Source organism: Heptranchias perlo, chromosome 8 (assembly GCF_035084215.1).
Source record: "Heptranchias perlo isolate sHepPer1 chromosome 8, sHepPer1.hap1, whole genome shotgun sequence".
Classification (NCBI taxonomy): Eukaryota; Metazoa; Chordata; class Chondrichthyes; order Hexanchiformes; family Hexanchidae; genus Heptranchias; species Heptranchias perlo.
In genome coordinates, this window is record NC_090332.1 from 9,889,694 (window position 1) to 9,906,522 (window position 16,829).

Below are 16,829 nucleotides of genomic sequence, written 5' to 3' on the forward strand. Positions count from 1 at the left end.
TATAAATGGGACATGGTGTTTAGTCACCTGCTATGTGACTTGCTCTCACAGACAGGCTCAGGAAGAGTCACTCACGGGCTGCCCCTTGTCTATCTGTTACCCGCCCCCCCATCTCCAGTAGCAACTGGCTATAGGTTGAATGTGAATGGCCAAAACCAGAGCAGCAAGCAACAATCTAACCGGCTTTGCGTCTCATTGTATTTTAAAATAACGGTATTGAACCAAAACAAACAGCACCTGATCAATAAGATACAATGATGTGGAGATGCCGGTGATGGACTGGGGTTAACAAATGTAAGGAATCTTACAACACCAGGTTATAGTCCAACTGTTTTATTTGAAAATCACAAGCTTTCGGAGGCTTTCTCCTTCGTCAGGTGAGCGAGTGTGGGATTCCATGGAAGGTTACCGCATTCATATTCAGAGAACAATACCTGGTGATTACAGATAATCTTTCCAACTGTCCGTTGTCAAGGCAATCAAAGTGTTCAGACAGAGTGATGTTACCTACAGGACCACCGAATACACAAACGGCCAGAACAAAAGACAGAGAGAGAGAGAGAGAAACATCCGAAAGGAAGAGAAAGACAGAGAATGACCCGTTGTGTTAAAAACAGATAACTTTTTTTCGCTGGTGGGGTTACGTGTAGCGTGACATGAACCCAAGATCCCGGTTGAGGCCGCCCTCATGGGTGCGGAACTTGGCTATCAATTTCCGTTCGACGATTTTGCGTTGTCGTGTGTCTCGAAGGCCGCCTTGGAGAACGCTTACCCGAAGATCGGTGGCTGAATGTCCTTGACTGCTGAAGTGTTCCCCGACTGGGAGGGAACCCTCCTGTCTGGTGATTGTTGCGCGGTGTCCGTTCATCCGTTGTCGCAGTGTCTGCATGGTCTCGCCAATGTACCATGCTCCGGGGCATCCTTTCCTGCAACGTATGAGGTAGACAACGTTGGCCGAGTCACAGGAGTATGAACCATGTACCTGGTGGGTGGTGTCCTCTCGTGTGATGGTGGTGTCTGTGTCGATGATCTGGCATGTCTTGCAGAGGTTGCCGTGGCAGGGTTGTGTGGTGTCGTGGACGCTGTTCTCCTGAAAGCTGGGTAATTTGCTGCGAACGATGGTCTGTTTGAGGTTGGGTGGCTGTTTAAAGGCGAGTAGTGGAGGTGTGGGGATGGCCTTAGCGAGGTGTTCGTCGTCATCGATGACATGTTGAAGGCTGCGGTGAACATGGCGTAGTTTCTCCGCTCCGGGGAAGTACTGGACGACGAAGGGTACTCTGTTGGTTGCGTCCCGTGTTGGTTGCGCCCCTAAGCTTGACATGTATGCTCAAGCTGTCAGGAAATGCGTCAATGCCAGATTCATCAGCCGCACTCACAAGACAGTCCAGAATGTCACCCGAGCACAACGCAACGCCATCGACGCTCTCAAGACCAACCACAACATCGTCATTAAACCAGCGGACAAAGGAGGAGCCATCGTCATACAGAACAGAACGGACTATTGCAAAGAAGCATACCGACAACTGGACAACCAGGAACACTACAAACAGTTACCCGCAGATCCGACCAAGGAACATACCCACCAGCTCAACAAACTGATCAAGACCTTCGATCCAGATCCAGCTCCCACCCTAACCACGTCAAAGAGGCCATCCCCTATGGACAGGCCCTGCGAATACACAGGATCTGCTCAGACGAGGAGGAACGCGATGGACACCTAGAGACGCTGAAAGACGCCCTCATAAGAACGGGATATGACGCTCGACTCGTCGATCGACAGTTCCGACGGGCCACAGCGAAAAGTCGCATAGACATCCTCAGAAGACTAACACGGGACGCAACCAACAGAGTACCCTTCGTCGTCCAGTACTTCCCCGGAGCGGAGAAACTACGCCATGTTCACCGCAGCCTTCAACATGTCATCGATGACGACGAACACCTCGCTAAGGCCATCCCCACACCTCCACTACTCGCCTTCAAACAGCCACCCAACCACAAACAGACCATCGTTCGCAGCAAATTACCCAGCTTTCAGGAGAACAGCGTCCACGACACCACACAACCCTGCCACGGCAACCTCTGCAAGACATGCCAGATCATCGACACAGACACCACCATCACACGAGAGGACACCACCCACCAGGTACATGGTTCATACTCCTGTGACTCGGCCAACGTTGTCTACCTCATACGTTGCAGGAAAAGATGCCCCGGAGCACGGTACATTGGCGAGACCATGCAGACACTGCGACAACGGATGAACGGACACCGCGCAACAATCACCAGACAGGAGGGTTCCCTCCCAGTCGGGGAACACTTCAGCAGTCAAGGGCATTCAGCCACCAATCTTCGGGTAAGCGTTCTCCAAGGCGGCCTTCGAGACACACGACAACGCAAAATCGTCGAACGGAAATTGATAGCCAAGTTCCGCACCCATGAGGACGGTCTCAACCGGGATCTTGGGTTCATGTCACGCTACACGTAACTCCACCAGCGAAAAAAAGTTATCTGTTTTTAACACAACGGGTCATTCTCTGTCTTTCTCTTCCTTTCGGATGTTTCTCTCTCTCTCTCTCTGTCTTTTGTTCTGGCCGTTTGTGTATTCGGTGGTCCTGTAGGTAACATCACTCTGTCCGAACACTTTGATTGCCTTGACAACGGGCAGTTGGAAAGATTATCTGTAATCACCAGGTATTGTTCTCTGAATATAAATGCGGTAACCTTCCATGGAATCCCACACTCGCTCACCTGACGAAGGAGAAAGCCTCCGAAAGCTTGTGATTTTCAAATAAAACAGTTGGACTATAACCTGGTGTTGTAAGATTCCTTAAATAAGATACAACAACAACAACAACAACAACTTGTATTTACACAGTACTTTTAACAGAGTAATAACGTCCCAAGGCACTTTACAGGAGCATTATCAGATTAAATTTGACACCGAGTTACTAAAGGAAATATTAGGACAGGTGACCAAAAGCTTGATGAAAGTGGGATTAAGCTGGATAGATCTTTTTCGGCAGGCACGGACTCGATAGGCCGAATGGACTTCTTCTGTGCCGTAACTTTCTTTGATTTTATGGTACCCTACATCCTGTTCAACAGAACGTAGCTCAGCTTGGTAGCACTCTCGCCTCTGAGTCAGCAGGTCTTGGGTTCAAGCATCACTCCAGAGACTCGAGCACATAATCTGTACTGACACGCCCAGTGCAGTACTGAGGGAGTGCTGCACTGTCGGAGCTGCCGTTTCTCGGGTGAGACGTTAAACCGAGGGTCCAGCTGACCCTTCAGGTGGACGTAAAAGAATCTACGGCACTTTCACGAAGAACAGGGCATTTTTCTGACATTCTAGCCAACATTCCTCCCTCAACCAACACTGCCAAAACAAAAAAAAACAAATTAACTATTCGTTCACCTTAGTTGCCGTTTGTGGAATCTTGCTGTGTGCAAAGTAGTTGTGATGTTTGTCTGCATTAGCAGTGAGTGCACTTCAAAAACAAAAAAGCAAGTCACTGGTTGTGAAACACTTTGGGATGTCCTGAGGACATAATGAACTAACCAAGCTGGAAAGGGAATTTTTTATTTTAAGAGAAGGACGCAGATTATGAAAGGCAGACAGATTGTGCAACTGCACTTAAGAATTTACTCAGCCCAAATCCCTCTGCACATTATCACATTGGAGTTCTCTCACTATTTCCTGCTCACCCAGTGACTGAGTTAACCCACTGAGTAGCTACACCATACAGACTAGGAGGATGTGAACAACTGATAGAAACAACTACAGAAAAAGGAACTGGTTTTTTTTTAAGAAATGAATCGAACACAAGCTGGGTAACTCGTCAGACCTGGGTGACATTCACCAGAGGATAAATATTTGAAGCAAAGGGAAGTATCGAGAGCACGAAGCAGTGGGAATTAGTTCTGGATTGCTCTAGCAGATCCAGCACAGCCACGATAGGCCAAATGGTCTCCCACTGTGCTGTAAACTTCTATGGTTCTATTGAACATCTGATGCAGTCAATTTCAGCTGGGGCAGCAGTAGGGGCTCAGCACCTATGGATTTGGGGAGGGGAATCAGCCAGGGTTTCTGCTCCTGGTGGCTATCCAGCGACCCTAGCCAATTTTATTCCATTCCTCCAGAATATCAAACCTTTCCATTACAGCATTTAACCATTTCTTAAAGGATATTCCTGTCCTAGCCAGAAATAAGTGAGCCTCATGGTCACTTATTCAACGATGCCTCTGTAGCACCAATCACTGAATGGCAGCTTTCCATCAATCCAGATTCTAATTACAACCAATTCATTCAAAACGTCACCCGAGCAGCAAAAATGGAAATGCACAAAGCTACACAGGACCATTTCAGAATAGCATATCGCAATAAAGCAGCAGAAGAGCAGACTGTAGACCACAGAGTGTTACGACAGACAATACAGGGTGCTGCATGCATAAAAAGAAGCCCAAGATCACAGTAATTAACACAGTTATCAGCCATGGCCCAGTGGGAGCACTTGAGCCTCTGAGTCAGAAGGTTGTGGGTTCAAGTCCCACTCCGCGACTTGAGCACAAAATCTAGGCTTACACTCCCAGTACAGTACTGAGGGAGTGCTGCACTGTTGGAGGTGCCATCTTTTGGATGAGACGTTAAACCGAGGCCCCTCCGGTAGATCCATGGCACTATTCGAAGAAGTGCAGGGGAGTTCTCCCCGGTGACCTGGCCAATATTTATCCCTCAACCCCAACATCACTAAAATAGATTATCTGGTCATTATCATATTGCTGGTTGTGGGAACTTACTGTCTGCAAATTGGCTGCCCCGTTTCCTACATTACAACAATGTCTACACTTCAAAAATACTTCAATGGTTGTGAAGCACTTTGGGACGTCCTGAAGTTGTGAAAGACCCTATATAAATGTAAATCTTTCTTTCTCAGCAGCAACTTTCACAAGCATAAACTCATTTACAATGTCCAAACTCACTTAGCACAGTCAACAGTCAAGTGTAATGGTGGGTGGGTGACGTTTTCACACTGTGACCACTCGAAATTATGCAAAATACCCAGCAGTGCAATTACAGATTCTGTCCTTCCAAACCTTGGGTTGTGCACAGAGGGAGCATTCCAATCTGAACAACAAAGATTAGTCACTGGTGACACTTGTGGCAACAGCAAGTGAGGTAATTGATTAAGAGCACTGGACAGCAAGCTTATGACACAACATTAAAGCACATTGGCTTGGGTACAATTTTTCCTTTAGCATTATGTTATGTATGGGAACCAGTACGCTAAATAAGCCTAGCGACAGAACTGCATTTCCAGTGCATGGAATCACAATGGCATTTCCAATCAACAAGCAATCTTTCCGTTCTATAGATCAATGCACTTCTGTATGACGTGCACTCTCGATACAGAGCACTGAGGTGTGCCACAGTGTGTATTGATGAGATAATACACATTGCTGGCAGTCATTTCAAAATGCTAATCCCGTCCATTGAATGACAGCTTTCTGCCAATGCAGATTCCGATTAAAATTCATTCAAAATGTCACCCATGCAGCAAATCACTGAGCCACACGGTGACAGAAGCTATCACCAGCTCATCAATAATTAACGGCACGTTTTCCCTGCAAAGTCCAAAGCCGACGAAAAATAATGGGTTTTAATTATTTCCTTCGAGGAAGAAGAGCAGGTAAATTAGGTGGAAGCCTTTCATTTAAGGATGTGAAAAGGCATCTGCAGAGGTGAGATCCCAGCACAGATTGCAGCTAGACGTTCATCAGCAGTCACCTCACTCATCCTTCATCCTCTCGGAGGACTGAGGGGGTTAAAATGGCAATCTTCTCCCCATAGTCTACGTATGAAATTTTATGATGAGCGCCATTCAGCCATGGCAAAGCCAAATTACTAAACTACTCATTAGAGTTAGAATGGTATGAAGTCACTGTTGATATATGAACCAATCAGTCACAGTATTGATTAGCACAAGCCTGTGTGCGTCTCCCTGCACTAGATTCTGCATCAGTGCTGTCCATAAATCAGACCTGGCTTTACACCACAGCCTTTAAAAATACGGGAAGGCTGATTTATACACATCAGGTACATACTTGGCAGGGAGTTACAAAGCTGTAATTCAATCAAGGTGGTCCTAAATAATACTCTGAACTGCAACACCAGCTCTCGAACGGATCTGTGAACCGTTTTCTGAACCCTGTGACCAAAATGGAGTCTTTTCTCTTGCCCTGGGTATTTGCTATTTTGCCTGATATACACCACACAGCTTGGTTGTGCTTTGTTACTGCGTAGTGTATGCACTGAGGTGAGGCTGGGGTGATGGATAAAGGATGTGGGGTTGTTGTGATAAGAAGTCCTGTACTGTTGACTGGATAGTGTGGGGAAGAGATCAGGAAAACCGGAATGTGTACAATCAGCCCCCAAGAGGGCCCTAAATTCATCAAAAAGGGGACAGGATTTCCTCCTGCTATGTTGAAGTCTATGTTTCTAACTAAAGGAACAAAGGCAGCAAAAGCTCTAAAGCAGTTTTTGAAAATTTAACGAGAAAATAAAGACATAGCAATGAGGAGATGTTCATCTCAATTAATGGGTCTTTGAAACTCGGCCAAAACTCAGATCTAACACTCAGTACATTTTGAAGAGATCTAAATCTGTGTGACAAATACGCCTTTTCTTTTTCTAATGTCAGCCTCGCTGTTCCAGACCATGAAAAATAAGAGGATTTGATGATGAAAGGCATTCAACAAAACAAATGATTGCTATCCCACCAAATAATTTCACACAGCGCTAGATTCGTAATGGTTGTCTACTCCACATTCACTGCCTCCTGGAGCTACTCAGAATTTAAACCTCCAGGTAATTATAAACCTATACACCCACCTGCCTCTAACAAATCCGCGAATATTATAACCTCCCCTTCTCCCTCCCCCACCCTCTCGTCGCTTCCTTCTCCCCGCAGGAAGGCCACTGACCTCCACTTGGCACCTGCCAACAGCAGTATGGCTGGTCACACCTGTACCTCACCTTGCACTTCACCACATCCTGCATATGGCTGCTCTGATGTGTCATCCTCAATTCAACTTTGTTTTTTGTTTTTTTTAAAATATGTAAAATGTGAACATGTGAAGGGATTCCAAGTAAGAAAAGTTGTATCGATGGCAAGACGTGGGGCAGATCATTTCAGGCTGACAGGCAATTGCTGCATTTGGCAAAATACCAGGGTTTGAATTTATTCTGCTCCCAGTGGTGAACCCACTTCTCTGATCAGCGTCTGGTGCTGTTCGATTAAACCCAACTATTGCAAGCCCGCTCCCGTGCCTTTTAAGCACACTTTGCCATACTGTGGTGCAAGCTCGTGTACTTGTCTCAGCATTGTTACCAGTTTAAAAGATTGCAAGAACGACAACTGTAGGATGGAAAGGCTGTAAAAGACCTTGAGATTCCATTTTATACAAGAACCATTAGGGTGAGGTGTAGAAGGGTGGGAGGAGGCTCGTGTGGAGCATAAATACCAGCGTAGGCCTGATGGGCCGAATGGCCTGTTTCTGTGCTATAAAATCCTATGTAATACACCCATTAGAACGATGTCATTTCACAGTTAAATACAGTGATCAACAATCATTGCCACAATTAGGAGCAAACACTATCTAAAAGAGAACAGCAGCTGGGATTGGTATGAAATGATATCTTTTTGAAAAACAATTCAACTGATTCCACCCCCCCATCCCCCATCATCATTTAATGAGATCTTTTTGTAAATAAAAAATATTCAATAGTAGCAACCAACTGGGGAGAAGGGATTAGCTCTCAATTTAGAGCAGAATTTCACATTCTGAAGAACAATCTTCGTTGCAAAATAAGAGTGCAAAGTAGCATGGGGAACTTCTAGAAAATTCCATACAGATCACTTTCCCAGCAGCACCCAAGTTTCCGCATTCACATATTATCCTTGCAAATCCCCCCTCAATTCCTCCCTCCAGTATTTAACAGGCCACTGAAATCTCACGACAACCACCAGCAAATTAAAAATGGTTTTGAAAACTCAACGGGAGTGCACTGTGGAATATAAAGACGTGCTCTTGCACACTCACACCCACAATTACCTGATGGGGGAATTCCTGATCTCGGGTATATTGTTCGGGGGGTTGTTAAACAGATGCCAAAAGCTTCCCGACAAACAAGGAGGTGGAATTCAATTTATTTGTGAGCAGATTGAAAGGAGAGTCTCCTTGGTAGGGTTTCCACACATCACGGAAGAAGCTGGCAACAGGACGGAAGAAGCCTCGTTCCCGAACTTCGGAATAATTTGGACCATAGTCAGGGATGGAAGGGAACAAAATAACCACCTTAACCAAAAAAAAATCAAGAGAGATGCCAGTCAAAATAATTTTTATTAATTACTGGCCACTTTAGTGTTTATGCTGCAACAAGGTAAAGATGATTCCAGTGTCCTGCTTTCAATCATGTGCAAAGATCTAGCAATCTGATTGAGGTGGGGGGTGAGGGGAGGGGGTGGAATCTTAAAATTGCTCATCCGATCAGATAAAACCCAAAAATTCAAACATCAGACTTATCTGGAAAGAAGTCTGCCATTTGCATGCATGATTTGACATTACATACATACAGAATCAATACCAAACCCCGCCCCCCCCCTCTTATTCAAATCAAGATGTGTACAATAGATGGCAAGACATAGGACAAATCATTTCAGGCTGACAAGTAATTGCTGTATTTGGCACAATTCAAGGGTTTGAATTTATTCTGCTCCCATTGCAGAGCCCACTTCTTTGATCAGTGTCTGGTGCTGTAATTAGGAAATAACCGGTCTCTGACTGCCTGCTGTGCACACTGAAGGAAATTCACTCATGTCTGGTACTATATGGCTGGCATACATCTGAGGGTGAACCACTATACACGTGAAGCTTAAATTAACCACATTCACAGTGTAAAGCTATCATAGCAGGGGAACTGACACTTAACAGCAGGACTAGCTGTGTTGGTGATAGACTTTAGAGGGTGCAGCAAGCCATTGAAATTATTTACATCTCACATACAAGCTGTGTAGGTCTCATGGGACAGAGCTAACAGCTCCAATTAATACATTTGACATATATGGGTTAGAATATAAACTCCTGTGGTGTTACTCTTGAACAGAAATTATAAAAGGTGTGTGTGTGTGTGTGTGTGTGTGTGTTAGTTAGAGTAGCCAACCCTCCAGGATTGCCCTGGAGTCTCCAGGAATTAAAGGCTAATCTCCAGGACACTGCTGTGAGCAACACCCGGGAGAAAAATCATTGGGGCAGTAAAAAAAATTGGGTTTTAAAAAAAATCTTTGAACACTTTCAGATATCTGAAATGGGAGAAAAAGGCTGTTCGACCGACGGTCAAGAATCTTCTAATCGGGTAATGAAGAGTCTATTTGTTTTCCGATTGATGTGGGAAGGCGGAGTGCCCCGAGGATGGGCATGTTGGGTGACCAATGGCCGGAGTGTGGAAGCAGGGCAGTTGGACGCAGGAAGTCATGTGATGACACCTCCAGGAGTATGTCCAACCAGAGTTCGCAACCCTTGTGTGTGTGTGTGTGTGTGTGTGTGTGTGTGTGTGTGTGTCTCTCTCTACACCCCCCTCCCCCCATAACCATCTCTTCTCATGTCTCACTCATATTCTTTCCATTTCCTCTGCTTTATATTTGACTCTATCTGCCACTTGCTTTCTGCGTGCTTTTCACATACTTATTCTTAAAGTCACTGTCTTACAGTATCAGCTTGGCTCACGTGGTGGCACCTTTCCAAGTGAGAAGGTTGTGGGTTCCAGTCCCCACTCCAGGACCTGAACATTTGGTCTGGGCTGATGCTCTCGCGCAGTAAAAAGGGGTGCTGCATTGTCACAGTTTTGGAGAAGACATTAAACTGTCGTGTTGTGTGTTCTGCTTGTTCAAGTGGACGTTGAAGATCCCATGACTGTAATGAGCCTGTGTGACATAAGTTTGGGCAGTTTCAATGCAGTTCCTCACATGCATTGTCCTACAGCACAAAACTGCCCCAATTCAGCATCAACTGGTAACACCGATCAGACAGGTTGATATGGGAAATTGAAAAGTCCACACTGGTGCAGTAGGGGATGTTCTTGTGAGATTTGGGCTGAGTCACATTGCGAGGCAGTGTAGAAGGAGCTTTACTCCACATCTCATTGTGCTATACTTGACCTGGCAGTGCTTGATGCCGACATTGGGTGCCTGAAAGGGTTTCTATCGCCCAACACTGAGATCCTTCACCTTGATCAGGACAACAATTTAAATAGGGAAATAAAAAAATCCCATGGCACTGGCCAACATTTCTCCCTCAACCAACACCATCAAAACCCAATGAGCTGGTCAATCACTTTACTGCTATTTGTGGAACATTGATTTGTGCAAAATAGCTGCCGTGCGTTACGACACTGTGAAAAGTAATTTGTCATGTTTGAAGCACCTTGAGATGTTTCTAACAGAAGAGATGAGGTACTATTATATAAATGCAAGTCACTTTTTTTTTTGCTTGCATGAATGTTCTTCACATAATAAACTGTTGCTACCCTTGTTTTTGCACGGTCCATGAATAGAAATAATAAACATTTTCAGATTCACAGTCAATCTTTTCACAGGAACTGAAACCGTTCATTAAATGTAATCCTATCTAACCACTTGCATCAGAACCTGCTTCATCCTTCATTAATCACACAGGATCATTCTCTCCCTCCTTTTACTTTGTTTTATTTACACAAGTTGATGGGCGCGTCAACTGTGGAGTAAAAGTGTACTCCCACGCGCTGTCATAAAATATTCAGCTCCAGGTCATCTCATCTTCAGTCTTCAGTCCTACAAAGACCAGAGTCAAGGCTTCAGAAACAAAAGATTTGTGGATTGATGTATATTAAATCCTGATATCCCAAAACTGGAATATAAAGCAACTTTTAAAAAGGATACATTTTTAACATCACAATCTATCTGAAGCACAGAAGACGCTACCCAATTCTGGGGTAGTTTTCCTGGAAGCCTCCGATGGAAGAGACAACCGCTCGCCCGTTCAGGCTACCAAGATGGAGGAGCGCCCGGCTTGAATTAAAGTCTTGCACACGCAGCTTCTCCCACTGCTGCTGAATCCACCCACAGTATAAATGGAGTTCAGCAACAATGGGAACCAGCTACCACTGGAAGCAGTTCTGGAACATAAAACGACAGCAGTGTTCCAGCGGTCAGACTCACAACTATGAAGAAAGAAAGAAGATGACTTGTATTTATATCACGCCTTTCACGACCTCAGGACCTCCCAAAGTGCGTCACAGCCAATGAAGTACTTTTTGAAGTGTAGTCGCTGTTGTAATGTAGGAATTGTGGCAGCCAAGTCGCGTACAGCAAGGTCCCACAAACAGCAATGTGATAACGACCAAATAATCTGTTTTAGCGATTGAGGGATAGATATTGGCCAGGCCCCGCGAGAACTCCTCTGCTCTTCTTCGATTAATGCCATGGGCTCTTTTAAATAAGGTCCGTGAGAGTCTTGTCTGGGTCAGTTCTTTAACTAATGTACCGTAATGTAGGAGAGGTAGAGTGGGGGGGGGGGGGGGGGGGGGGGGGTGGGGGAAGCTCCATTAAAGAAAATTCCAAAAATAAACTCCATTAAAAAGAAAACATTTGCCTGCTCAGCAGGTTAGACGAGGCCACTGTGAGGAATTTAGGACACAAGCTCATTTATGCCCAACAATTATCCAATCTAGACCGCTGGCTTTGCTCGGATGCTAGCACTCGTCTATGAATCAGAAGGCTGAGAGTTCAAGGCCCACTGTCGGAATTGGACACCCAGTCGAGGGTGACACTCTTGTGCAGTACCACTGGAAGCGAGTGCTGTATTGTCGAGGTGCTGTCTTTTGGAAGAGATGTAAAGTCGAGTCTCCATCTGTGTGTTCTGAAGCTTCAGGTGGTCATGATCGATTCCACGGCACTATTTGCCGAACAGGTAATTCTCCCGGTGTCCTGGTTAATTTTTCTCCCTCAACCACCACCGTAAATAGATTTACTGGTCATTCACTCCATTTACGCTCCTGCGATGCACCTTGGGACATTTTACTATGTTAAAGTGTTGTTGTTGCTATTTGTGGGACATTGCTGTTTGGAACATAGCTGCCTCATTACCTACACAGCAACAATCACTGCACTTCAAAGTAATTTAATGTGCGTGAAGTACTGGGGGGCCATTTCTCATTTGTGATAAAATTCTATTTAAATGCAAGTCTTTCAGTTTTTTGACTTAAATAACCATGCATTTTTCTGTCAAACAGCAAACCAATTAATGAAAAAAAACACTTCCACTAAATATTCATAGTCCCAATAAATGAATTCTACACATGGATGTTTTAACTAGTTCCATGGCAAATTAGGGACGTACACTTGGGCCCTCCTAAAAACTTGTGGTCAAGACAGATAGAAAACAAGGTTGTATACATCAGACTCCCAGGTGTTTTATTACTTGTATATAAGGAGCAAAATTGGGATGTGGAATGATTTAACGGCCGAGTAGGAAAATGCTACTTCAAGGCTGTAGTGCAAATTGCCGAGAGTATAAAGGGAAATTAATGCAGGCTCTGGATGAGTTTCCAATAATTTGACAGCTGCATAAATGTCTAATTTAAATGTCTGCCAAATGCAGGTACATGTTATAGGAGTGCATAGTGATGGCATCTGTCCGAAAACATAACTTTTCAGATAGCTTTTTAACTATGTAAACTGTACATAAAACTGTAACATGTTGCTATAAACTCAATTTTAATCGATTAAATGTTCCGCCACAAACCCGGCAGAAACTAACCAATACTTTGAGGCCAATAACCCTGCAGTAAGAAAGACTTGCATTTATATAACGCCTTTCATGGCCTCAGGATGTCCCAAAGCACTTCACAGCCAATGATGTACTTTCTGAAGTGTAGTCACTGTTGTAATGTAGGCAAATGTGGCAGCCAATTTGCGCACAGCAAGCTCCCATAAACAGCAATGTGATAATGACCAGAGAATTTGTTTTGGTGATGTTGGTTGCGGGATAAATATTGGCCAGGACACTCCCCTGCTCTTCTTCGAAATAGTGCCAGACGATCTTTTATTTCCACCTGAGAGAGCAGATGGGACCTCGCTTTAATGTCTCATCCGAAAGAAGGCACCTCTGACAGTGCAACACTGGAGTATCAGCCTGGATTTTGTGCTCAAGTCCCTGAAGTGGGACTTGAACCCACAATCTTCTGACTCAGAGGCAAGAGTGCTACCAACTGAGCCACGGCTGGCACTGACAAGGAGATACTTGGTGGCTGATTGCATAGCAATCAAATGGACTAATTACTAATTCAATATCTGTATCAAATAGACATTGATAAGTAGTGAATATTTTGTGCAGTGTGGACAACTTTGGCATCAGGCTGACCGATTGCCTCAGGATCTCTCAAGATAACTGGATCTGTGATGGGAGGATCTTACAGGTTACTGGGTTTTCACACAATAAATTGTACAGACACATTTCCCTTTGGGGTTCCTCATGTTCCCTGAAACTAATACCCCAAACATGAAAGAGACACAAGTCTCATTGTGCGATTTATTTGGATGAATCGCAGTGCGGTTCGCACATCTTTCAGTGCCCGCGTCTCCCAAGAAATGCGGCAACTACAATGAAGGGACATCACAGCGATGAACGCAGGCAGAAGTGAATCACAAAGGACTTTGTGTAACAGGCATAGAAAGTTAAATGAGTAATAGATTGTTCTATGCAAAATTCCAAAGTAGAGTTCAATCAAAAAATTTTGTTTGAAAAGTTCAAAAGGAACCTCTTTTTTTCTCTCCATTTGATCAGCTGGCGCAGAAAGATGGTGTTGGATTTAAGCAGCATTACCATTATCTATTTTAATTATATTTTATACGAAACACTGGAAGCTTTGAAACCCATGCAATTGAATGTTGAGTAGATGGGGTTTAAGAAGTCATTAAACAAACAGCCCAAGCAGCACAACAAGAGGGATGCATCTTTTCAAACTCAAGCAGATGTAACATCCTTTCCATCACAGATATGCCTCCATGTTGGGATTTAACACATTAGAGAGTCTGGGTTGCTTTTAAAGTTTCCAGTGGAAAACCTGTGATCACAGGGATTGGCTGATATATTGCGACAAGTGAGAAAGTTTTCATTAAATTCAAATTTACCTTTCCAATCTCATGAACATGCATTAATAATAAAAAAAATGGAAAATCATATTCCAGTGAATCAAACATGTCAAATGGAATCATAGAACTACAAGGTTATGAATTATGCATGGACAGATCAGACTACGAAGCTCTTTATTAAAAGCTTGTAGAGTTAAAAGAGAGGGGGAATTGGAGCTGTCTTGCTTGGGTACTTTAATCACTTTCTATGCATTAACGGAGTTGCAAATGAAAGACTATTATGCTATGGGCTCAATGGCTCCACATCACACATTCACGGCCAGGCACAGACTGTGTAAACACTGTCACTATTTTATTTTCCCCAGAGCTTCAAGAGTTCCATTTTTTTTTAAATTAAAGAAAGAGTAAAATTTACTGCTTTTTCGATTCAACCACAAACCTCAAAAAGAAACATTCACCCGTACAAACAGAGGCCACGATCCAAGCCCAACATCACAGAATCTTACAGCACGGAATCTTACAGCAGGAGGCCACTCGGTCCATCGTGCCTGTGCCAGCTCTTTGAAAGAGCTATCCAATTAGTCCCATTCGCCCTGCTCTTTCCCCATAGCCCTGCAAATTTAATTTCCTTTTCCAAGTATATATCCAATTCCCTTTTGAAAGTTCCTACTGAATCTGCTCCCACCACCCTTCCAGGCAGTGCATTCCAGATTGCAACAACATGTAACATCAATGTCACAAAATGAGATACAAATGCTGCAATCAAATTCCAACTCTGCCCTGTGCATCCCCACCTCCCAATTAACCCATTAAACAGGGAGGGGGGAAATGCTGGACAAGCCCAGTAACCCCCAACAAAGCTCCCCCAAGATCCCAACTCTGCAAGGGGAGAGCAGGGGAAGAATTGGATCCTGTACACGTACGCAGGAAGAAGCCTCCTCCCCACAAGGGGTCGATCTCCAAATCTCTGGACGTGTGCACCAACAGTTTTCCTCATCCCTTCCCAAATTTGATAGTAGGGGCTTACTTTCCCCTCCCGCTAAAATCTCTCACATCATCAATGGCTGCATTCACCCAGGTGACTCTCTATCACCGTGCCAGGACAAGGCTCTTTACCATCACTACGCCGACGTGCTAATTTTGCGTCAACATTGTGCATCTTAAATCACCAACAGCAGCCAAGAAACAGATTTTAAGGCAATTGTCAATGGCTATCTCGATACCTTGGCTTTGGTGTTCACTGCTGCTTTCCAATGGGGAAGGTTTTTAGGGGAATACCACAGTATGGGTAGGTGAGCACATTCCTCTAAAAGAAAGGACTTGCTCAGGAAGTCCCAAAGCACTTTACAGCTAATGAAGTACTTATGATGTATAGTCACTGTTGTAATGTAGGAAACATGCACCAAATAGCACAGCAAGGTCCCACAAACAGCAAACAATGTGGTAACAACCAGATAATCTGTTTTTAGTGTCGTCGGTTGAGGGATAACTATCGGCCGGGATACCGGTGAAAACTCCCCTGCTCTTCTTCAAAATAGTGCCATGGGATCTTTTACTTTCACCTTGGTTTAACGTCACATCCAAAAGACAGCACACCTCTGACGGTGCTTCAATCCCTCAGTACTGCACTGGAGTATCAGCCTAGATTACGTGTTAAAAGTTTCTGGAGTGGGACTTGGACCCACAACCTTCTATGTATGAAAGGTTAACAATGAGAAGACACCGCATAATGGCAAGACACAGTGGCTTTTGTGGCCACACTGGTTAGGACTGACTGGCCCAACAAATGATTGCGTTTCTTTTAACCATTTCAAATCATCTCAGAGATGCAGAAAAACAGGTTTCATGTCACATTAAGGGACTGATTGATGGTGCACAAACAGCTGGAAAGCAAGGCATCCAGTTGAAATAACCCGGAATGCGGCCCTGTAAGTACAAATTGGGATAATTGATTTCAGGATGGACAGTCATAAATTGTCTGTGGAGAAACATCATCAGATTCCAGCACGTCAAAAAGCCACCAGTGCGATTTAATGTCACAATCCACTTACAGGCCCAAACTCAAGTGTTCTTAAAAGATGCCCTATTTCAGATGTACCGTATCTGATCGTACTCGTGTCCTGCAATGCGGCAAGTTATTATCCTTTCTCACGTTTTAAACCCCTTTTTAAAAAAAAGGTACACTCCGGTTTCTTGAGCTCAGAGCACCAAACGGCTCGACAGTCTGAGAAATTCCCTTTCTTGAATACCACATTTCGCCCATGAGATCTAAACAATTCTAGAAATAAATTACCTTAATATTTTTATAATTTGAAACAAAATGTTGCTTCTTCAATGAACAAGATGTGCGGCTTTAATGAAAAATTGATGTGGTGAGCCTTTCTAGATGGCCTAGTAAATTTACAAAGTATTTAACATGTTCTATTCCTTTCATCTGTAAAAGTGCCAACGTACTGTGGAAAATTAATTCCTCATGGCAAATATTAATTACGTCTCAGTGCTGGGGCAATGCAAAATACCTGCACATCCCCGTGAAAAATGGCCATTGAAACCATTAGCTGTTCATAGATTTGCCAGACAGTTCAGAAATAATAAGCTCCAAGAGACAAGGCGAAAGATTTCCTTACAGCCACCCTCGTTAAA

The 16,829-nt window shown here is 44.2% G+C and overlaps 1 protein-coding gene and 1 long non-coding RNA gene across 4 annotated transcripts in view; both read right to left on the minus strand.

The window, feature by feature from the left end:
• Positions 1-16,829, minus strand: part of smyd3 (SET and MYND domain containing 3) — a 602,505-nt gene that overhangs the window by 386,034 nt on the left and 199,642 nt on the right. The gene's annotated exons all lie outside the window — the stretch shown is intronic.
• On the minus strand, positions 10,744-11,023 carry LOC137324398 (uncharacterized). The gene is made up of 2 exons (XR_010963603.1): positions 10,974-11,023; positions 10,744-10,865 (listed from the first exon to the last, which is right to left on the minus strand). It is a non-coding gene; the product is annotated as an uncharacterized lncRNA (long non-coding RNA).